At 45.3% G+C, this 22,187-nt stretch overlaps 1 long non-coding RNA gene and 1 pseudogene across 1 annotated transcript in view; one reads left to right on the top strand and one right to left on the bottom strand.

Annotated features, from left to right (window-relative positions):
* The window catches only part of LOC120363593 (uncharacterized), an 81,262-nt gene extending 66,844 nt beyond the window's left edge, over window positions 1-14,418 (top strand). The window contains exon 2 of the long non-coding RNA XR_005579093.2: window positions 14,123-14,418. This is a non-coding gene — a long non-coding RNA (uncharacterized LOC120363593). The remainder of the gene's footprint in view (window positions 1-14,122) is intronic.
* Window positions 1,654-2,534, bottom strand: LOC101049129 (kunitz-type protease inhibitor 2 pseudogene; annotated as a pseudogene).
* Window positions 14,419-22,187: the final 7,769 nt, after the last annotated feature.

The following is a 22,187-nucleotide window of genomic DNA, read 5'->3' as shown; positions in this document are numbered from 1 at the left end:
CCCTGCCGCTTGAATTTAGAGTTGGCCCTGTGACTTACTATAGCTAATTGCAGGTATGTTTCAGTGGGTCCAGACTCTAAGAAATGTCATTTTTCCACTCACTCCATTGTGCCTCTGCCTTTGTCATAAGAACAAATGATGGCCATATTCCTGGTTCAAACAAGGTTGGAGACCTGTGGAACAGAGCCAGCTAGCAGACCCAGCAGACCCAGGAGATCCACAAGCCCAAAGCAGGGCCACCATGCGCAACCTCGACTAATCAGCTGAACTTCACATGACCCACAGATAAGTGATGGCTATTTTCAGCTACCAAGTTTTGAACTCATCTATTACACGGCAAAGGCTATCTGATACAATGGGGGAGAGTGCTGTCCTGCAGAAACCATCAACTAAGCCAATAGTTAAAACTGGAGCGGAAGTGGCACCTAAGCAAATGAAAAGATGCTCAATGGCATATGTCATTGGGAAATGGAAATATTAAAACAACGAGGAGATACCACTGCACACCTATTAGAATGGCCAAAATCCAAGACACAGCACCAAATGCTGCTGAGGATATGGAGCTACCGGATCTCTCACATATTGCTGATAGGACTGCAAAATGGTACAGTGCTTTGGAAGACAGTTTCTTACAAAGCTGAACATGGTCTAACCATACATCCTAGCAATCATACTCCTCGGTATTTCTCCAAATCGGTTGAAAACCTACAATCCCCCAAAAAACCCTCACGTGGAGTGCCTATTGCAGCTGTATCCATAATTGCTCAGACTTGGAAGCAACCAAGATGTCCTTCGATAGGGGAATGGGTAAACAATCTGCAGTACATCTGTACCACGGAATATTATTGTCAATAAAAAAAAAAGAGTTTTCAAGCCATGGCAAGATACGCATGCATATTGCTAAGTGAAAGAAGCCAGTCTGAAAAAAGATACATACTGTGTGACTGCAATGATACGACACTCTGGAAAAGGCAACACTATGAACTCAGTTAAAAAAATCAGTGGTTGCCACAGGTTTAAGGGGAAGAGGAATAGAGGAACAGGTAAAATACAGGGGACTTTTAGAGGCAGTGAAATTATTCTTTAAGTTGCTGTAATGGTGGCTACTTGCCATTATGCATTTGTTGAAATCACAGAACTATACAACATCAAGAGTGAGCCCTAATGTAAACAATGGACTTTGATTAATAAGAATGCATATTGATTCGTCAATAGTAGCAAATGTACGACCACACTAATATAAGATGTTAATGACAGGTGCAGCTGTGGAGGGGATGGAAAGGAAGTACATGAGAACTCTATATTTTCTGCTCAATTCTTCTATAAACCTAAAGTTACTAGAAAAAATAAAGTATATTTAAAAACTCAAAAAAAAAGGTAGGGGTGAACCCTATGCCGTCTTAAAATAAAAATGAAACTAAAGGTGGGGAGCAGAATTTAGCCAGCTGGGGAAAAGACGTGGAGAGCAGGGCACAATGGAATAAAAAATATTGCAGGCAAAGGGCGTGGCTAAGCAGGGGCTAAGGCGAGTGATGAGAGACCAGTTCTAGGGGCTAAAGAAATCTACCAGTGAGGAAACAACTCCCGGCTGCTGCCAGACCACAGGCCACGTGAGGAGGAGCCTCCCTAGAGGACTTCCAAAGCAAACCCACCCCCGCCAGACCAGGAAGAGCTTCCTACCTCCCAGAGAAACAGACCTCAGCCCTAATGATCGCACACATCCAAGTCAATCGCTCTCTTTTAAAAACGCACGCACATAGTCTACCCTTCCTTCCCTGGTCCTCTTGGCGACAAGGCAGTCACAGGACATATGTGTTCTTCACCAGGTGCTCCTCCTCGTCTCCGGAGCTCCAGATGGTGCGCAGGGCCGGCTCCTGGTTCCTCCGCGTCCACCGAGATCAAGAGGATCAGCACCATCAGGAACAGTCCCGCCAGAACCACCACCTTGGTGCCAAGCGGCAGGGAAGGATCCACCTGCTTGCGGAAGCAGCGGAGCATGCACGCCTCCTCAGAGAGGTAGCTGTTCTTATTGCCCCGGCACCCTCCATAGGTGAAGTTGTCGCAGGAGTTCCTCTCCACGTCAAAGTACCAGCGTGGGAAGGCCGCACGGCAAGCCCCAGTGACTGCCTTGGCGATGCAGTAGTCTTCATAGCTGAACATACCGCTGGAGTGGTCATCAGAGTCCTGCCTTCTGGGAGCACGTGGGACAGAGGAATCTGCTGCATTCCTGCTGGTGGCCAGATCACCTGAGGCATTCTCTGTGACAGCAGCACATTTCTTGAGACACTCCTCCTTGCTCAGGTGATTATTGCTGTTTCCGTCACAGCCCCATACACAAACAGCTGACAGGATCCGTCAGTGACATTGTACCACCACCTAGGCATGGAGGCCCGGCATCTGCCCACCACCTTCGAAGCCAAGCAAAAGTCGTGGATGCCGCTTTCTCCGTCGGCCGCCAAGACCCCGGAGAGGAGCAGCGATGCCAGCAGGACTAGGAGCGCCCGGCCCCGCCTCGGCCCGCAGAGCTGGGCCATGGCCGGCTCCGAGACACTCAGACGCCGCCGCCAGGCGCCACCCGTTGGGGTCTCGCGATCACGTGCCAGAAGCCCCTCGCCGCGCACACGCACTGGAGTGCCTGGCCTTCAGGTGCAGGCGCTCTGGGAGGGTCCGCCAGGTGCCGAAGCCCCCAGCACTGCAGGGAGTGCGAAGGGATGGGGGGTGGATAGAGATGAGGCTCACAGGACACTGGACACCATGCTGGGGAGTTCTAATTTTATCCTGGGAGCAGGGGGGACATCACTCAATGGTTGTAAGAAGGGAGTGACCTGGAGATTTTTGCTTTAGAAAGAGCATTCTTGTCGCATTATGGAGAATCATGAGGAGAGAAAATAAGCCCGGAGGCAGGGAAGCCTTTAAGAGGCTATTGCAATAGTTCAAGTGCAGGGAGCTATTACTGTGCTCGTTATTTTTCATTTGAGCCTCCAGACCCACTCTGCTGTCTCTGCCCTACTTTATGCAGAGAAACGATTGTGATCAAGTTTCAGCAATTGTGGATGAAACTGCTGTAAACATTCGTGTGAGAATTTTTGTGTGGATATAAGTTTCCAACCCGCTGAAGACATGTCAAGGAGCATGATTGCTGGAATGTGTGGTAAGATCACGTTCAGCTTTGTGAGAAACGTCTGTCTTCCAAACTGCTGTACCTTTTGAATTCCCACCAGCAATGAATGAGAGATCCTGCTCTACACCTTCACCAGCAATTGGTGCTTAGTGCAGGAGGGAGGAGGCGGATGCTGGAGGACTGCATCTCCCGGGCTCCCTTTCCCTTTGGTGTCAGTTGGGTTCGGCCAATTGGAGGTACCGACAAGACTAGAAGACAGGAGGAGGAAGGGTGGGCGTATTTATCCCTTCACCCCAACTTTCCAGCTTCGGTGCTACACAAGCCACATCCTCATCCACACGCTCTCTTCACCACAGCAACCGCTGGGCGGCCAGGGCCCATAGCCTCTTCCATTGGCTCTCACTGGGTCTTGGAAAGGCAGTTTCCTCCCACTGCCCCCAGCCCTAGGAGGAGGAAGGGCATCCCTGTGCTTGTTATCCCGGTACCCACTGGCCCTTGCTTGTTCCATTCACCTTGGCTACCCTTCTCAAATAGTCTCCTCATGAAAGTCTCTTCACTTCACCCATCTGGGGTGCATTCAGTTTTCTACCAGGCCTAACAGATACAGTTGTTATAGGAGTTATTAAGAAATTATTTTAGGCAGACAGGAAAAGGGGTCCTTGGGAAGTTTTTGTTTCTTTGAGAGCAGCTCCAGAAACGTTTCTTGTCTAGCAGGAAAGCCCCAGCTGTGCTGGCAGGCTTTGATATGCAAATGTAGGTTATTAGCAACTAGGTCCAGCAAACATGGCGATTCCCTCCCTGGTCCTCTTGCCCTTGCCCCAACATGTGCCTAGTAACATGGCCACCCCAACATATCCCGATGTGCGTTAAACACCATGGCGCCCTGTATTTGCATATTAAAGACGAGGGTGGGAAGGCCAGTTTTTCCGCGGGCTCCGTGAATGACGTGCCAGGTCAAACCAATCGTGAGCCCTATACAAATCAGACACCGCCTCCTCCAATTTCCTCCTTTAAGCAGCCACTTTCCTGCGCATGAGTTTCCTCTTTTGGCTTCGAACCCCTCTCCATCTCTGTATGGGGGAGCTTCTTCCTTCTTTCTTAGCTATTAAACTCTCCACTCCTTAAAACCACTCTGTGTGTGTCCATGTGTGTCCATGTCCATGTGGTTTTATCTAAATCAGCATGAGGCTAAGGACCCTGATGTTCCTCCCGTCACCAGACCCGTATCACAGTTGCCTTAACGTAAGCTGTGCTAGGAACAAACACCAGGAAACACCTGGAGATGAGGAAGACCTTCCACTTAAGCTTCTAAGACCGCTTCCCCTTAGCCTTCTACATTGCGTTTCAAAAGGAGAAGTAAAAGTTGAAAACAGAAGGCGCAAGTTCGGAGAGGAGAAAAAACCCAGCGCCACTAGCCGGACCTGGAGGTTAAAGATCAAACCCCCCACCCTAGTTCCTATCCTATCCATAGATCACAGGCATGGTGTGGAGGAATCTGCCCAGGAAGTCATTGTTCTTGCTTAATCACAATTAGATGACCCCTAAGTCACGTACCCCTTGCTTACCTCATTGATCACCATGACCCTCTCACATGTACCCTCTAAGACTGTGAGCCTTTAAAAGAGGCCAGGATTTTCTAGTCGGGGAGCTCGGTTCTCCACACGCGGGTTTGCCGAGACTCCCTGCCGAATAAAAAGCTACTTCCTTCACAAACCTGGTATCTGAGAGCTTCTGTCTGCGGCATGTCCTGCTACGGAGAGATGCTGCTCTTAGGCAATGAAATTGACAACGGGGCTTGGACAGAGCAGGGATGAGGGAGAGAAGTACAGGCAAGAAGTTGTGACAGATTATTGGATTTTTAGCCTAGTCCCCTGGGTTGACGATGATGCCATTTACTACCATAACCTTGGAACTGCTTCTAGATGCTGGGAGGTTTAGGACAAACCGCAATTATGGTGACTTTAACTTGAATATTAGTAAAAATTGTTTTTTGCTGGCATTTTACTTGTAAAAACATACAGTTCAATGATTCACTTCAGAGTCAGTAACTCTCTGGGCCTATTTAAAAGGTTTTCAAAAACATCTGTCCTCGATTAAACAACAGATACCACTTACAGGCCATGTCTGTTTTCAAGGGTTTCAGAGCAGTAATTAATCAGGCAAATGAAAAAGCACAGACCTCATCTTTTTATCCAATTAGGAGAAATCTCTGTGAGTCTCGGTCACCAAGCTGTTTGGTTTCGTCGAAATGCATTGTGATAAGTGACTGCTTTTATATCTTAGAAAATATCAATATTTACTTTAAACTTACAGTTAAACTAAAGGAAAACAAATTGATTAGTTAACTGCCACAGCACACATGAAGGCTGCTGTTGGGATGCCACCACACAGCACCACAAATGGGAAAAGAGGCACAAGACGATTTGTACTCTCCCCAGCTGGGGACATTTCTGGCTTTCTCTTCTTGTTTTTGATTTATTGTGTCCTGTCTGTTGTCCACATGGGATGCGCTTGTTTTCACCTCCACACCTTTGCCTGTAGATGCTAGACCATCCTCTTTCCTCTCTATCCCACGTGAGTTCTTCTCTACCTTAAAAATAGGTCAAGCAGGCCAGCTGTGGTGGCTCACGCCTATAATCCCAGCACTTTGGGAGACCAAGAAGGGCAGATTGCTTGAGTACAGGAGTTCAAGACCAGCTTGGGCAACACGGCAAAAACCGGTCTCTAAAAAAAAAAAAAAAAAAAAAAAAAAAATTAGCCAGATGTGGTGGTACATACCTGCAGTGCCAACTACTTGGGAGGCTGAGGGTTCAAGGCTGCAGTGAGCTATGATTGTGCCACTGCACTCTAGTGACGAGCCTGCTTCTTCACCCAAGCAAGCCAATTTAGTTAAGTGGTCTTCTTTTTAACACCCAAGGAGGGGCACATACAGTGGAGTTGTGGTCTGGGTGGGTAGAAGGAGGGGTTTCTGATGAGAGAAAAAACCGCTAGTTCCAAGTCTGAGGGTGTAGTGGCAGCAGTGGGAGTGATGGGCGGAAAGATTTAGCACCAGGCTTGATGGACATCCAGGCCAAGACCAGACTGCACTGAGGGCCAGGGAAACGGCTCTGGATGTATGCAACTAAGTCACAGACAGTTCAGAAAAATTTACATATATGTGTATATAAAAAGAGGAGAGAGAAATTTGAGCCCAGGAGTTCAAGGCTACGGTGAGCTATGATTGTGCCACTGCTCTCCAGCCTGGATGACAGAGTGGGACCCCATCTCAAGAAAAAAAAAGAACATGTCAAATACCAGTTCCAGGAAAACCCTGCCAGATTGCTACTACTTGAGTGTTCTTCCTTTGCTCAGCACCAGAAAAGCCATTCTCATAGTTAATTTGAAGTACCAGAATCTTGAAGAAATTAGATCATTACAGTCTAACAAAGTCAGCTGTAGGCTAATTGTTGCCCTATTTTCTAATTGACTTCCAGAGATAGTGAAAGATTCACCGAGGTGCAGGCCTGGAAGAGGTGGCGGAGGCCATGGAATCCAAGTCACTTTACCAATGAAAAGACTACCAGGCATGGTGGCTCACACCGGTAATCCCAGCACCTTGGGAGGCCAACACAGGCAGATCACTTGAGGTCAGGAGTTTGATACTAGCCTGGCCAACATGGCGAAAACCCATCTCTACTAAAAATACAAAAATTAGCTGGACGTGGTGGCGCACACCTGTAATCCCAGCTACAGTACTTGGGAGGCTGAGGGAGTAGAATCGCTTGAACCTGGGAGGCAGAGGTTGCATTGAGCCGAGATCGCGCCACTGCACTCCAGCCTGGGTGACACAGTGTGACTCTGTTTCAAAAAAAAAAAAAAAAGACCAAGGCGCTCACTGTTTGCTGGAGCCAGAAGGAGGACTCACCCTTCTGACTCTCGGTTCATCTGTACAAGACGCTGTTCATGTGTACGAGACTCTTTCCATCTGTACGAGACACTGCTTGGGTCTGTACTTAACGGTTTCTAGTCCACCTCCTCCTTAGCAGAACAGATCCATCCTAGAGAAATTTCAGGGAGCAAAATGGAATAAAAACAAAAAATACCATGCCTACTTGAAATAAAGTTGCACTACAGTTTGCATTAGATAGAATAAAAATATTGAAAGAGGCAACTAATCTCAAAAAGAAAAACCTATACAAACAAAATCCACTTTCTTTCATATCATAAAAAATAGCACATACTTACGAAGAAGTATAGAAAAGAAAATTAAAATAACCCATAATTGCATCACCCACAGACTTGTTAGCATTTTACTTTATTTCCTCCAAGGATTTTTTTTTAAATCCATGCATGACCAAAAAATGTAACTTTATACATAAAGGGAAAAAAGCAACATCTCAATTTTGGAAATCCCTAGCATATTAAAAATATCACTGTACTACACTCAAAAAGTTATAAAATAGAGGGATGGAGAAGAAAAAGATAACATCTCAGTTTCAGGGATGGGATGTAGATAAATCAGTTTTCTGCAAAGGAAGGAAGGATTAAGAGAAGAGACTTGCTAATGTGTGGGGACTCATATGGGATTCTGGAAAGGCATCCTTCCTTTCAGTATGGGGTGGTTGCTCTGGTGTTCCAGGAGCACATGGCTGTGTCTAGTCATTGAACGTTCCCAGGTTTTGTGGGTCATTTGGATGGCAGCCAGCGACAGCAGCCAGCAGATGGGCAGTTAATAGCTTTTCTTCTCCAGTGGCGCAGTGCCAGGGGACCATTACCCATGCCTGAGTCTCCCCACAGCTGGAGAGAAGGCAGATCATCCCACTGCACTGTGGACTTCAGTTTGGGTCAGAGACAAGGACAGGCACAACAGAAGGTCAAAGTGAGCCCTGACTTGGCTAAGAGGGTCTCTGTGCTTTCATCTGTAAAAACATGACTCAAGAAAAGAACTACTAAGCCAATCATCCAGAACACTAAAAGTACAATTCTCAACTGAGTCCTAAGCCAGAGCCAGGTCCTGGACAAATGCGCTTTATATTCAAAACATAGTGTCCCAGCCTGAGGGAAGAGATGGATCCCATTAACACAGATTTCAGTGAGTTGAGGATCATGGGCTTATGAGTTCCTCCCCACTCCAGGTGTCCCCAGGGGGCTCACCCATGTCTGCAACAGTTCCACTTTCCCTGAACAGGAGGCAATATAGGGTCATGGCTAAGAGCAGCGACTCTGGCATCTGACTGTCTGGATTGAAATCCCAGCTCTACTGTCTGTAACATCAGGAGAAGTTCCTTAATTTCTCTTTGCCTCTACTTCTCATCTGTAGAATGAGGATAATAAAAGTGCTATTGGTTATTAAAAATTGTAATGTATGCAAAGTGTTTGGCAGAGCACCTGGAACTAAAAGCTCTGTAATTTCTAGCTATTACAGTACTTAAGGGTCACCCCCACACACGTACTCTCCATGTTCCCTTCCTCTCGGCACACATGTGTGCATACACACACACAGACACACACACCCCAAGTTCCCCAAACCCCATGAGAAGGCTGACCTGCCAGGCACAGCCACCTCCCACAGAGCACTCTGGGATCCAGGGCACGAGCTGCAGCCGGGGGGAAGAGATGCCCTCCTGGACCTACACTGCTGTTCCTGTGCCCAGCGTCTCACAAAACCCTCCACACACATGGGAACTCCAGAGTTTGTGCTCAGTCTCTCTCTCTCTCTCACTCTCTCTCTTCATTTCTACTGAATCTCAGACAAGTCCTTCTTTCATGTGACACCTCTGAGGGTTCTCATGGCTCCTCTTTGTGAATTAGAAAAGATACACCACTCGGCCAGGCGCAGTGGCTGACGCCTGTAATCCCAATACTTTGGGAGGCCGAGGCGTGTGGATCACGAGGTCAGGAGATGGAGACCCTCCTGGCTAACACAGTGAAACCTTGTCTCTACTAAAAATACAAAAAATTAGCTGGACATGGTGGCACACACTTGTAGTTCCAGCTATTTTGGAGGCTGAGGCAGGAGAATCGCTTGAACCCAGGAGGAGGAGGTTACAGTGAGCCGAGATTTCGCCATTGCACTCCAGCCTGGGTGACAGAGCAAGACTGTCTCAAAAAGAAAAAAGAAAGAAAAGAAAAGAAAAGAAGGAAAGAAAGAAAGAAAGAAAGAAGAAAGAAAGAAAGAAAGAAAGAAAGAAAGAAAGAAAGAAAGAAAGAAAGAAAGAAAGAAAGAAAGAAAGAAAAGCAAGAAAGAGAAAGAGAAATGATGCACCACCCAAGCAAATGTAACCTTGTGGCCAGATGCCAGCCCACTTGCCCCTTTGGCCAGGCCTTCTTGTACTCTGAACACCTGGACCCTGGGGCCTGAATGGCAGAATGGAGCCCATGACATGGGCTCCCATTTATTCCTCTTCTCTTCCTCTCTCCCTCATCAGTACCCCACCCAGAGCAACTTCTCCCTTCTCCCTGAGCCCCCTCCTGAAACAACATCAACAAAAAGCCTTAATGTGTATTAGCTCATGCAGATAGATACTTGCGTGGGAGTAGGGAATATCATCCATCTACACATGAGAATTGCCCAGAATGTCTGTTAGGGACCAGCCAGAATACCCTACTAATAAATGATTTTCTTATTAATCCACCTGGCACCCTTATGAGTAACTTTTATCATCTCCATTTTAGAGATGGGGAAACTAAAGACCAGAGAGGTTAAGTGAGGTTAAGAGGTTACCCAGGTAAGTAAGGAAGAACATCAAACCCAGGCATGTTTCTCTGCAAAATCGACGCTCATATAACCACTAGACAGGTTCATCATAGCTAATACGATTCAACTTCCCAATGGTTAAAACAAGAGCTACTCAAAGCAATCAAATATTAAGATGTAATCAGATATTATCAAAGCAGTTATACAAAGAATACTGTGAAGTAAATAAACTAGGAATCAATATATTTATCAAAAGTGATCAAAGTATAATTATGATGGGTAATCAAATCAATCAAGTATTAATATGCATTAGCATTTTCAACATCTAATTATAGAGCACATAATCAAAATATAATGGTGACAAGAGTAATAACAGTCACTCTTTAAAATTGCTCATCTGAAAATTCAACATTCTTATCCAACCAGAGCCAAATCCAAAATCTAATGAATCTTATAGGCATCACTCAGAATCCTTCCCTGGTCCCACGAGGACCCCTCTAATTAGAGTGCTCATATCATTTATCGTTTACATTTCGAGACTGAAAGAGGACTCTGTTAATAATTACATTAGATCAATAGGTCCAGGCAGATGCACACCTATGAACACCTTTCCTGTAATAAGCTCTGTTCCCAAACTTTAAAAAATTGAACACAAATTTTAAAAAATAATCATTAAGTCCATATTTTGTGCAGAACTGATACTAGATATTAGAAATACAATTGGCAGCAAAATATCATTTTAGGCTTCATATTTTCTGCTAGAAAACACAAACAGATAGTAGAAAGTTAAGCTGCAATGCAATAAGCTTCACAGTGGGGACAAAGTAGGATGCCATGGATGCACATAGAGAGAGAATTGTTGCAGTTATCTATTGCTGCACAAAATACCATCCCAAAACATGGTGGCTTAAAGCAATAACGATTTTATACCTCATAAATTTCGTAGGTCACAAATTCAGGCAGGATTCAGCTGGGCGACTTTTGTGTTAACCGTGGCATCAGTGGAGGTCACTCAGTGTCACCCACTTTGTGGGTGGGCTGGTCTAGAGAGTACAAGATAACTCAGTTACATGTCTTGCTCCCTGACAGAGATGGCTGGAATGCTGGATCTAATTGGAATTGTCCCCTGGAGCACCTACATATGGCCTCTCTACCATGATGGTCTTGGGTACTTGGGTGTGTTACACAGCAGCTCACAGCTCCAAAAGTGAGTGTTCCAGCAAGTAAGGTGGAAATTGCCTGACCTTTGATGACCAAGCTTTAGAAGTCACACCATTTCACTTCCACTTTATTGGTTGAAGCAGTCATGAGTACACGTCAAGGAGATGTGACATAGTTTCTGCCTCTTTGGACTGAGTGTCAAATAACTTGCAGCCTTATTTAAAAATTGCCTCAAGAACCAAAGCCAGGCTTTGAGAATAGAGGCAGGATTCTATAGGCTGAAGGATGACTAAGAGTTAGCTCACAGAGAGAGGGGAAAGGGATAGGTGGAGTTTTGCAAAGGTCTCCAAGATGAAGGAAGGCATGGATCGCTTAGAAAAGTGAAGGTGGTGAAGCAGGGCGTGTAAGGAGAATGGAGAAAGAATTTGTACTGAACAAATGTATGAGATGATGATATCGAATTAAAAATCTGGTGATGTTTTGAGTTCAGGATCTGCCACATAAAAGGTGTTCAGTAAATGAGAACGAATGAACAAATGAATGAAAGAATAAACAGTAAAAAGAGAAGATGGTCTAACACAATACTTTCAGAATTTCTTTTCTTTTCTTTTTTTTTTTTTTTTTTGAGACAGAGTCTCACTCTGTTGCCCAGGCTGTAGTGCAGTGGTGCTATCTCAGCTCACTGCAACCTCTGCCTCCTGGGTTCAAGCGATTCTCCTGTCTCAGCCTCTTGAGTAGCTGGGATTACAGGCCCCTGCCATCATGCCCACCTAATTTTTTTTGTATTTTTAGTATAAACGGGTTTTTCCCATGTTATCCAGGCTGATCTTAAACTCCTGAGCTCAAGTGATCCACCCACCTCCGACCCACAAAGTGCTGGGATTACAGACCTGAGCCACTGTGGTCAGCCTGGACTTTCTTAAACAGAAACCTTAGGAAGAAATACATATTGTACTTTTTATGTGTATAGTTGTGATATAGTACATCACAGCCTAGTTCACAAAAGCACATACACACACTTATGTGTGTTTAAGTTTCAAGAAACAATATTAACCTATATTATGGGTAACGCACTCTGACATCCAATCTGTTCTCTTTAATTCTATTTCATTATTTTCCAAAGTGGGTCATAATCCACAGAATTGGTTCAAGGCCCACCAAGGCTTTGAGACTCACAGTTTTGAAAGACACTGGCCTAAAAGAAAGAGAACAGCTTAGAGACATGAAGGTCAAGTCCTGATTCCATTAATTGTGATTTGAGTAAGACACACTCACCTACTTAGCTTCCATAGTACGTATTTCACAAAGTTGTTTTGAGATAAACAAAAGGTGCAAAAATGTCACTGAAATCTACAGAACATAAAGTATAAAAGTGTCCTGTATTTTCCATCTTTTTGTTATAATATCCTGCAATTCTGACTTCTGGGAGCATCATGATTTCCAAGCAGGGAATGGGGCTGGGAGGGTCCCCAGGAACAGGATGGGGGAGAGAGGACAGCCAGTTATTCTCTTCACCTGTCGAGGCGGTTCCCACTCCTCTTCTCCTCTCCCCTTCTCTTTGCTCTAGGGGCCCATCTGTGTGTATGCATCACCCAAGCCGCTTGATCTTTGGCTTCCATTTTTATTTGACCACTGGGTGGCACTGGCGGGAATCAAAGGACAGGAAGAGACATTGGAGTGCTGAGGCCTCTGTTTCCTCCCTGCCTGGCCACTTGGCAGTGGCTGCATTCTAATATGACCACGGCTCCTGCCTTCCCAATTCTGTAACATCAACTCCCCACCCCAGCTTCATCAGGCCGGGGGAAGCACCAGCTCCACTGTGGCTACACCTGAAGAGCTTCATACCCTCCCCCACCAACTCCTCTCAGTAAATAACCTCGTCACTAAAGCCTTTTCCATTAGACCCTCTGAGAGTGTCAGGTGTCCCCTGTGTGATCTCACTGGTCCAAGAAGTCACATGAAAACAAGCCTAGGACCCTTTGTATTTGTGAGTATGGGAACCAAGAGAGAGAATCAAGAGGCTGGGGTGACATCACTGTTGTGCATCCCAGACCTTCTAAAGCGTGTTTTTCATTCAGGTCATCCTATACTGATTATGATGTCAAATCAAAGGTGAGCGGATCACTAGGTCAGGAGTTTGAGACCAGCCTAGCCAAAAGACCAGCCTGGACAATATGGTAAAAACCGCATCTCTACAAAAACACAAAAATTAGCTGGGCATGATGGTGGGTGCCTGTAATCCAAGGTACTCGGGAGGCTGAGAGGAGAATTGCTTGAACCCAAGAGGCAGAGGTTACCGTGAGCCGAGATCACCCCACTGCACGCCAGCCTGGCTGACAGAGCAAGACTCTGACTCAAAAAAAGAAAAGAAAAGAAACATAGGTAACAACTTGGATTTGTGTCTGAAGTGAGGGAGGTCTTGTGGGACTGAGCCCCTAATCTGTGGGATCTGACACTATTTCCAGGTGGATCGCATCCTTTCTTTTACTTTCTCTCTTTCTTCCTTTCTCTTTCCTTCCTTATTTCCTTTCTTCCTTGCTCTTTCTTTCTTTCCTTCCTTCCTTCCTTCCTTCCTTTCTTTCTTTCTCCTTCCTTCCTTCATTTCTTTCTTTCCCTCTCTCCCTCCCTCCCTCCTTCCTTTCTTCCTTCCTTCCCTCTTTTTTTTGCCAGGCCAGGCTGGAGTGCAGTGGCACCATCATAGTTTACTGCAGCCTCAACTCCCCAGGTTCCAGCGATTCTGCCACCTCAGCCTCCTGCGTAGCTGAGACCACAGATGCACATCATCACACCCAGCTAATTTTTTAAAAAAGTTTTGTAGAAACAGGATCTTGCTATATTGCCCAGACTGGTCTTGAACTCTAGGGTTTAAGCAGTTCTCCCACCTCAGCCTGCCAAAGTGCTGGGATTACAGGCATGAGCCACCATGCCCAGCCAATAGCATCAAATTGAGTTACATTGTATGATATCCAGTCAGTGTCTTCCACAAACTGGAGAATTGCATGGTATGGAGGGAAAACACATACATTTTGGTGACCAGAATTGCGACAATATAGAAGAGGAAAGGTTGTTTTTCACCAGTCAGCACTGAGGACAAAAAGATATCAAAGCAAAACTAGACTCTGGGAAGACAACCAGAGGATGATACAATTCTGCCTCCTACCCAGGTAATCGTCTCATCTCTGAGCATATGGAACTCCAGCCTCTTCCTGGACACCTGATGATCCCCCTGGGATGGGCTCAGGTTCTGAAAACACAGAACTGTGAGCACGTTGCATATCCCAAGCCAGCAGCACGGAAACCTCAGATGCTGAGGCTACGATGGGCGCTTGTTCTCTCTCAACCTTCTCTTTCTCTCTCTCCTTTCTTTTCTTCCCTTAATTCCTTCTTCCTTCCTTCCAAGATTTATACTATTACCTTTTAGGCAAAACATCCTGAATATGTAGAATAAAGTAATGAAAATGAAGTCAATTTCCCTGCTGTTATTTGTTAAGCTTCTGTAAGATCTCAAATTTTAGTCATTTGCATACCTACTATGCAATTTTTTCTATTCTATGGGCCACCAGTATTCTTTTCTATAAATCAACTAATTCTTTAACTTAAACCCTCTTTAAGTTTCATCTTGGCTGGGTGCTGTGGCTCACGCCTGTGAACTCAGCACTTTGGGAGGCTAAGGCGGGTGAATAGCTTGAGCTTAAGAGTTTGAGACCAGCCTGGCCAACATGCTAAAACCCCGTGTTTACTAAAAATACAAAACTTCACCAAGCATGCACCTGTAATCCTAGCTACTCAGGAGGCTGAGGCGGGAGGATCACTTGAACCCAGGAGGCAGAGGTTGCAGTGAGCCAAGATAACACCACTGTACTCCAGCCTGGGCAACACAGCAAGACTCTGTCTAAAAAAAAAAGTTCATTATAAACAGACACATCAGCAAAATCACATTTTACTGATTTTGTTCACTTGTATTTTTTTCTTATTACATATTAAAATAAATATGTTAAATATATTTATAAAACATATAATACTGTGAATATACCCAAAGAAAAATGTTGTGTGCTACTTAAAATCACCTCACTTGTCACAGATGGTGCATATGCCACACTTTAGAATCATTGCCCAATGAGCTCATATTTTTTAGGAGTATAAGGCACAATCATTGCTGTCACAGAACTTTACATCAAAGGAGAGGAAGATTTCACAGCAGACGAATACAAGGTGAACAAGGAAGACTATAGTTAAATCCCAAAGCGTGTGGCCAAGACAGGAAAGCAAATGAGAGGTCAGAAAAATAGAGACAAATGGCCAGTTTCTCAACACACCTGCCCCCTCATCGCTGGCCTCTGTCCATCTTTGAGGGCTAATCTCCCAGCCTTTTCCTGGATAGTCTCTTTTACAAACTGCTTATTCTTCTCCAAATTCACCATCTTCTCTCCCTCCTCAGTACATCCACTCACATTCCTCCAACTCTCCAACACGTCTGTCTTTTGGCCAATTTCTTTATTATTATTATTATTATTATTATTATTATTATTATTATTGTAGAGATGAGGTTTCACTATGTTGCCCAGGCTGACCTCAAACTCACACCCTCAAGAGATCCTCCTACCTTGGCGTCCGAACGTGCTGGGATTACAGGAATCAGTCACTGCACCCAGCCCTTATGGCCAATTTCTTTATTTTTATTTTTTATTTTGTTGATGTTTGCTCTTTTTGCCCAGGCTGAAGTGCAATGGCATGATCTCAGCTCACTGCAACCTCCACCTCCCGAGTTCAAGAGATTTTTCTGCCTCAGCCTCCCAAGTAGCTGGGATTACAGGCATGCGCCATCACACTCGGCTAATTTTTGTATTTTTAGTACAGACGTGGTTTCTCCAGGTTGCTCAGGCTGATCTTGAACTCCTGACCTCAGGTGATCCACCCACCTCGGCTTCCCAAAGTGCTGGGATTACAGGCATGAACCACTGCACCCAGCCTGGCCAATTTCTTTTCTTTTCTTTTTATTTTAAGACAGGGTCTCTGTTACCCAGGCTGAAGTATAGTGGCATGATCTTAGCTCAATGGAGTGTCCACCTCCTGGGCTCGAGCAATCCTCCTGTCTCAGCCACCTGAGTAGCTGGGACTACAGGCACCACCAGGCTGGTCTCCAATTCCTGGGCTCAGTGAATCCTTCTTGGCCTCACAAAGTGCTACAATTACAGGCATGAGCCACCTTGCCTGGTCCTTTTGGCCAATTTCTTTTCAACTCAATTCAACCATCCCATTTTCTCTCATGATTGCTTGTCAGATTTTGCAGCACTCTTTTGCAAATGAGGTAATGTTGCTTCCTCCTGCTAGTCCAATGGATGGAGAGCCTCAGTAGTTGGCAGGCAAATGGTACCCTGTATAGATAGAAAAGCAATGTTTCCCCTGGATGTATGCAGGCCTATGCCAGGGCCCATGAGCTAGATTTCTGCCCTTCTGGCCTGGCACCTGTGTGCATTGCACACTGTGCAACATAAGTGGCAAACCTGCCTCATCTACACAAACTCAGGGGGAGTTAGCTTCATTCCCGCCTCATGTTTATTGATTCATTCACATCTCACCAGTAAACAGTCAGCAAGTTGAAAGGTCTTCATCCATCTATCTCAGAATCTTTGGCAACTAATAGAGGATCTGTAAACTGGTGCAGAATAAATATTTACTAGACAAATGATGATCAATCAGTGGCTATATGCTGAAATGGTTCAGAAAGCAATAGGCACTGGGAAACTGCAGAAAGAGTACGAATTCCAACTAGAATGAATTTTAACTCACCACTAATCATGTTGCCCAATACACAAATTGTACTAACTGCTTATATGATGTGGGTAGAAAATACCTCCAAGTGGCCACAGAGTGCAACAAACAAGGACAAATCTTCATCTGGACAGAAACATGACCTGCCTCCCTTATCCCAAAGACTAATGACTGCTTAGGGAAGATACCATGCCTGTCTTGTTCCACGCTATGCCACCAGAGCGCACTTAATAGTACTTGTTCAACAAATATTGATTCAACAAATATGTTTAAGTACACACTCCCTGCCTACCTCTTTTTATATATAGATGTGTGTGTATATGTGTGTGCACGTGTGTGTGTGTGTGTGTGTGTGTATTTATTTTTAAATGATGGGTGGAAAGCTGTGAGCTCAGTAGACCCAACACTGCAATAAAAGCACAATGAACACAATGGTTCAGACGTGCAAAAAAAGGGGAGGGCTATTCTGTGACTCTAACTGTTCACATCACGTTCTTAAATTCCATTCCTGTTGACTGTAGAAAAAAACTTAAACTTGAAAATTAAAGATAACTCAATTTCTTCTCATTTAAAACAGATCCTTTGGGTCTAACGCTCTCTCCTCTGAGTAAATGTTCACTTGGTTCAAATATCAAATTCCTTCTCAGGGCTATTTCTCTTCTCCAAAAGGCCCCCCTTGGGTACAAGGGAAAAGCTCATACATCTTCATAATGGCCATGGTCTCTGCAGGTCCCTGATGTGGTGTGGCTGGTCTACTCTTGTCCCTGCAGGTCCTGCATGGGTCCTCACTGAGGTATAACTGGCTCCACCTGGTTATCTCGAGTATGGTGTGGCCCCAACTGCTCCAGACTCATTCTGATCCCCGACTCTTCTTCATCCCTCTATCCCATCATCTAAGAACTTACAGATATCCTGCACGCGTTCCCTGGTTTCTCAGGCCCATCACCAAGTACCTCACTTAGACATTTTCAAATTACCCCCTGAGGGCTTCATAAAGTTCCAGCTCCAGGCTAGATGCAGGGCTACCCTAAGGGGCTGACAATTACCTAAGTTATCTGTCAGAAACAAGGGCTAAGCCCTGCCACAGTAGGATGCCACATACCCATCTGTACTTTATTTCACCCCTCCTTGCTCATCTCCCCTCCCCTGGGGAGGGCGGATTCCCTCCCATGAAATCTGTAGCTTTTCTACTTCTCTCTCTCTTTTCTCATATTCCTTGCCTGTCCACTGCACCCACAAGGCTGGAAGGGACTTTTCTTACAGCATAACCTGAGTCTCTATCTTTGGTTTCTCATAAAATACTCTGTTCAGATCACTAATTTAAATGCATTCCCCTTCTGCTCTTGATACGTAAAAGGGGCTTTTGTAATCCACAAATCCTTATTTTCTCTCCACAAAGTCTGGATTTCAAGACTATTGTTTCATTACGGAATTCAAAAACCTGTTTTAAAGTCAACTCTGTAGACTGATTCTTTCTTTTTGGAATCCTGCTAAGATGCTTCTGGCTGAACATGAGAAGGCCCTATTCAAGGACATTCACACATTTCAACAAGTAGAATATCTGTCACATCAGCAAATTTAACTGTCCAAACCACAAAACCTTCACAATCTGCTCCCTTCTGAACCCTTGCTGGGAGGGGAAAAGTTCAGATGACCCAAACCCTTGTACAGATAGAATGGAAACAGCCTGGATTCCAGCCTCCACTACTGGATGGTCAGTGGTTAATCAGAGGTTCTCATGAGTATGATCCAAAGATGTGGAGATGAGAGCCAGTTCTTGGTGGATACCAGTCCCACAATGTCGAGTAGAGTGAGGGCCAAAGTCAGCATCACAGCAAGATAAAGCTATGAGCAGCTACCCTGGAGCCAAAACAAAGTGGAGGAAGAGTGAAACAGATGTACAAAGGAAAGCAAAGCCCAAAGCCCACGTGATCTTAGGGCCCACGAGATGGTCTGAATAGCTGTTTGGCAACTTTCTAGATTCCTTGAGGCCTGGATGTACTTCTTGACTGACTTTAGTTTTCAAGAGATTCCCTTTCATACTTTCAATAAAGCGAGTTATAGGAACCCATGTCCCTTCTTAATGATCCCTGACTGAGACATTGGAAAAAGACAGGGGCCAGGTGAATGAGTGAGTAAAAAACAAGCTTCTGAAGGTGACAGAGACCTTGGAGTCTTTTGCCTTACCAAATTCTCATTTCCTGAACTGTCTTTTGGGAGGTGTAGATTCAGAACTCAAACACCCAAGTCCAGGCAAATTCCTCTCCAGAAGTTCAATCAAGTTCATCATACTTTCTTGAGGAGGAAGTGTTTGAGGAAAGGTCCACATCCAGACTCCCAAGAGAGGGTTCTTGGAGCTCACGCAGGAAAGAATTGAAGGCGAGTCCACAGAGTAAAGTGCAAGCAAGTTTATTAGAAAGTAAAGGAATAAAAGAAGGGCCACTACTCACAGAGCAGCCCCAGCAGAGCAGCAAATTTTATAACCACACAAATTGCCCATTTTTATGGTTATTTCTTGACGATACGCTAAACAAGGGGTGGATTACTTATGTCTCCCTTTTTAGACCATATGTGGTAACTTCCTGATGTTGCCATGGCATTTGTAAACTGTCATAGTGATGGTGAGAGTGTAGCAGTGAGGATGACAGGAGGTTACTCTCGTCACTATCTTAGTTTTGGTGGGTTTGGGTGGGCTTCTTTACTGCAACCTCTTCCATCCGCAAGGTCTCTATGACCTGTATCTTGTGTCAACCACCTCTCTCATCCTGTGACTTAAAATGCCTTAACCATCTGAGAATGCAGCCCAGTAGGTCTCAGCCTCATTTTACCCAGCTTCTATTCAAGATGAAGTTGCTTTGGTTCAAATGCTTCTGACGGAAGCACCCAGCTCTCCTGACTACAGAGGCGTCTCAAAAGTTGGCTACCCTAGCATCACCAACACAGCCTGTTCGACAAAGCTGAGTGCATGCTAAGGGAGAACACCACTTTGCAAAGGTTTGGCAATGTCTCCAAGGGGGGTAACATGAGGGGAAAATTTGGGTATCATGATACAACAGTCCAGAATTGGTGGAAACAGCAAGGCAAGAATTTGGAAGCAAAGGATTCAGAAATTTAGGGCACAAATTGTCTGTTCACTGAAGAGTTTAGAAGTCTTTGGGAAGCTCCTGTAATGAACAATTAATCCATTTGCCTGGATAGGCGGCTTCTGGGAAAATAAAGTCATGCTGATGAAGACAGAAGAGTGGTGCAATGTTCTGCTAATGTAGACAGAAAGCTATAAATTGTAAGGCCTGGCGGAGTGGCTCACACCTGTAATCCCAGCACAGGGACACTAAGGCAGGCAGATCACTTGAGGTCAGGGGTTCGAGACCAGCCTGGCCAACATAGCAAAAACCCCCACCTCTACTAAAATCACAAAAATCACCCAGGCCTGCACACCTGTAATCCCAGCTACTCAGGAGGCTGAGGCACCAGAATCACTTGAACCCAGGAGGCAGAGGTTGCAGTTGCAGTGAGCCAGATCATGCCAGCGCCCCTGCCCTCCAGCCTAGGCAACAAAGCAAGACTCTGTCCAGAAAAAAAGAAAAGAAAAAAGGTGTGTATTAAAGGAAAAACTTTAAACAAATTAAACCTAATTGGGCTTATTTGAGCAAAGGATTTACAAATCGAGCAGTCCTCGAAGCAGAAAAGGTTAGGAGAGCTCCCCTCTGCAAAGCAGGCACTTTGCAGGGAGTATTTATAGACAGAAAAATGGAAGTGAGGTACAGAAACAGCCTGATTGGTTATAGCCTGACATTTGCTTAATTTGGGCGTGGTCTTTCAGATGGTGATTGGCAGAAGCTGGACACCCAGCTATTTGCTACAGAATATACTCCTCATTGGATTCTCATTTGTTTACTAGGTTGCAGTTTATTACTTAGTGATACTCAAGGTATAGTAGGTAGTCTCAGGCCAAATTTAGGATAATTTAACAGGTTCCAGGACTGGTGTTCAGCCTGAAAAAGAAAAACTTCAGCCGAATTAAATATAAAGGCGTTTGAGCAACGAACGATTAGGCTCAGAGACTCTGGCACAGCCATGTGGTGGAAGATTTATGGACAGAAAAAGGAAAGTGATGTACAGAAAACGGAGGCGAGGAACAGAAGCAGCCAGATTGGCTACAACTCCGTGTTTGCCTTATTTGAACAGGTGTGAACAGTTAGCTACATTTGATTGGCTAAGACTTGCATGATTGGCACAAGTGTAGGCTCTGGTCTGTTTATACCTCCACTGGTTACAGTTACAATAAAGAGAAACCTTTATGCCTAACTTAAAATACATAGAGAGGCTGCTTTAGGCTAAAGTTGATTCAACAAGGCTGAGTGTCAGGACGAGCGTTTGGGTTTTCAGGTAAAGACTTTCTGAAGTTTATTCTCAGTGGGTTTGAACATTGAGACAGCACTGTCAGACATCCTCGGGGATGCCCTTTCAGCTTCTAAGAACAAAAACTGTGTCTTCAGGGCTAAGGACAGAACAGAATGCTAAAATAACATCAGAAGGGGTGTGTCGCTCAGTCTTTAAGAGTCGGGTCAGGCTTCTCAGGGGAAGCAGCACCTACGCTGAGACCTAAAGGATGAAAAATATCAGCCAGGCAAAGGAGTGTGCAAGTCAGCCTGGAGGCTGTGTTCTAGGTACAAGGGGCAGCATGGGCCCGGAGGTGAGAGAGAGGCAGTGTGCACTGGAGAGCTGCCTGTCATCCAGGAGGAAGGGCTGAGGTTGTAGGACAGACCAGGACAAGCCCCGTAAGTTGTGTGTACTAGGGAGTTTGGACATTTTCATGAAGGGCAGTGTGGAGCCACTGAAGACTTTTCAGCAGAAAAGATAACCATAATCCAATGCACCTTTGTAAGGGATCATCCTGGTGCTGGCAAAGGATGTGGGGAGGGGCATGACTAGAGGCAGAGAAAACCGTTATACCATTTATAAGGCTGAAGTCACGCTGATTCATATTTATATTCCTCTCACTTCAGAATCCACACATCCATGGAGTCATAGAACCCAAGGGTTGAAGAGAACCTTTAAAATCACCCAGACCCATACCTCCCTTGCAAACTATACCAGCTACTCCAGCTGCGGTTGGAAGATCACTTGAGCCCAGGAGGCTGAGGTTGCAGACTCAGTCCTCTCCCTGACCCTGGGCTGGAAGGGGAGGAAGGGAAGAGCCCAGTGGGGCCGGGCAGGCACCCTGTCACTGGGGGAGGCTGAGAGGCAGAGCAGGTCTTGGGAAACAGCATTCTAGTCCAACCACCCACCCAAGCTGTGATTGACTCTCCTCCATGCTGATCTGATCCAAGGAAAATACACACTTTTCAAAACACGGAGAAATGTGTACCCAGAGTGTGCTTTAACAACTCCAAAGCCAATTACGGTCCATCTAATCTAACCAAAGCTGATTTCCTCAGGTGGCTGAATGAGAGG

The sequence above is a fragment of the Saimiri boliviensis genome, chromosome 3 (genome assembly GCF_048565385.1).
Source record: "Saimiri boliviensis isolate mSaiBol1 chromosome 3, mSaiBol1.pri, whole genome shotgun sequence".
In the NCBI taxonomy this organism is placed as follows: domain Eukaryota; kingdom Metazoa; phylum Chordata; class Mammalia; order Primates; family Cebidae; genus Saimiri; species Saimiri boliviensis.
Note: the sequence above shows the minus strand (reverse complement) of the source record. Positions and strands in the feature narration are given on the sequence as shown.